Raw genomic sequence first — 2499 nt, forward strand, 5'->3', positions numbered from 1 at the left:
ATGCTCACGTACAAGACACCAATACATTGTAGTCATTGTAGTAAATATTTTTACTTCCTGTGCTAAGGGATGGGGACTGAATGTAGAACACAATCACTTTCTATAACATTTGATCGCTCATAGGTGGACTTTATAGGATGAGCTGAAGGAGGAGCTTCAGGCTTGTACACATGCCACACCACATATGAACTAATCCATAGGAACAGCATCCCATTCTTGCTCAGTTGCAAGAAAGTCCTGATACCCAGTGTTATAAGTAAAAATACGAACATTGTCTTGAATCCCAGCAAGCAAAGAACTGCAGCTGTGATTAACATATGGTGGACGCCTAGAACTGAAGTTTGCAAGTGTAGCATCAAGACCCTGGAGAGAACATAGTAGAATAAGGCAAAGCTAAGATCAACAAGTGTTGGTTGTGTTCGAAGCCTGCAAGCAGTTGAATTGTGGCAGTACATGATTTGGAACCTCGCTCTTAGACAACTTCAGCTCTTACTTAAAGAACAGTGGTAAGTCAACTGCTCCTCTTAGGACTGGCAGATAGCTTTGGACAAGACATTGTTAGGATCCAAAGAGGATCTTCTTTGGCATACATGAGGAAAGGAAAACACACAACCCCATTAAAGGCAGGAAAGGTGGTCCACAGAAAATATGCTACAAGATGTTGAAAATCTACATAAATAGAAGCTGCTTTGATGGAAGACAGATGTCTCTCGTTTTGAAGACACAAAAAATAATGTTCCTGATTTTGTTTCCCCTGCCTTCAATAGAGATTATCAGGGCAATAATTGCTTTAAAATTAAAATACATTCATCTTAGGTCTGCCTGTGAACCATTATGAGGATTCTGGTCATAGAATATATTCATGTGCAAGTACATTTTCTTTTTTAAAGAGAGAGTGAAAAAAGGCCAAATCCCTCGGAGATATTTCACATCGCTTCTCAATCTTTTAGCTTTTCTTGAAAGTAAAAATATCCATCCTTAAGTCCAGCAAGATATAAATAAGAACATGCTGACAGATTTACTCCTTCCCTAGTAGATCAGTATGAAATAGCTTCCAATACACCAGTCAATTTTTTCAGCATTTTACTTTACCATCATTTACTTTAAAACCACTTGGTGAACATAGCTCTTACTTTCCTTTGAAAATATAAAGTTGCTCTTGGTGCTAATTAATACTTTAAATAAGCATACTAAGAATTCTTGAATTCCAGTCATTGCTAACTCATATAGACCTTGAGGTCCAACCAGTACAAAGTACAGTATCTGTGTACCAGCCAGACCAGTTCCGAGGTCCATTTGGGCTTTCAGCTGTGGCACACTGTGATTTACTATGTACTCTGGCACCTACCGCTCACTAATCACCACACTGAACAAGCAAGACCACCGTGCAGCTGTTTTCTAAGCACCTTTTCAGCAGCAATGATATATAGGTCTCATAGCGTTGAGACTAGAATGGCCTGACAGCCCTACTTGCTGATCCCAGCAAAGCAGATTTGCTCATTATTAATCATGCAGGACAGGTATCAGAGTTAAATGACATATAGACCATCATGTATATTTATCTGGTCAATCAATCAATCAATTTATTACAGTCGTAGGCCATTACATATTTATCTGGCTTTTCTGACTTCTAGTTAGATGATATAAAGTCAATCACATGTGAGGAGCAATGAAAGTTAATGTTTCTTTCAGGCTATTGTGATATGTGCACCAGTCAGTACTGATAGTCTGTAAATGTCACAAAATGTATTGGCAGGGTGAGCAAAAGCCTGTTAACTTAAATATAGTATCTGCTTTTCCTCCTTGCTTTCCAACATACACAAATGATGTTTTTCAGAAGGCTAAACTTGTACAGGTCCTGCTGCAAGAAGATGGGTATCCTCAAGTTCACTTCTAAAACAAAATGTATGGGATGGCAGGGGGGGGGGAAGGGCCATTGCTGCTCATCACATTTATAGACATACATTCAGTTTGTATTAATGCTTTATATATCTCTAATACGTGAAAATATAAAATCTGCGCTTATAACAGTTACTTTTTATAAAGCTTATGCACAAGTACCTTTTTAAAAAAAAATCAGTGCAATAAATTGTCATCTTTCCAATGAGAGTTGGTGTCAGTGGAATATTGCAAAGTGAATTCTGAAATTTGACGAATAAATATGGCTGAATAGATGTAAAATCCACATACATCGATCTCTTCTAATGAAGTATTTTCTCCACAATTGTTGTGGACTTCTTTAGCGTTTGCTTTTTTTAAAAATGGGGGACTTTTTAAAATTAGTACTTAGTTACATCCATCTACTGGGAAACTGGGAAACCAATTCATCACAGCTCAATTTCCCTCCTTTGCACATGCACCCAAATTTTGGAAGCATGAGGGAGTGGGGAAATCAGAGAAGAGTTAGGGAAATTTATTTATTTATTATTCAAATTTCTATTACCACCCATCTCCCCCCAAAAGGGGGACTCTGGGTGGTTTATAAGCAATGACAGGAAA

This window comes from Candoia aspera, chromosome 2, assembly GCF_035149785.1.
Source record: "Candoia aspera isolate rCanAsp1 chromosome 2, rCanAsp1.hap2, whole genome shotgun sequence".
Lineage (NCBI taxonomy): Eukaryota > Metazoa > Chordata > Lepidosauria > Squamata > Boidae > Candoia > Candoia aspera.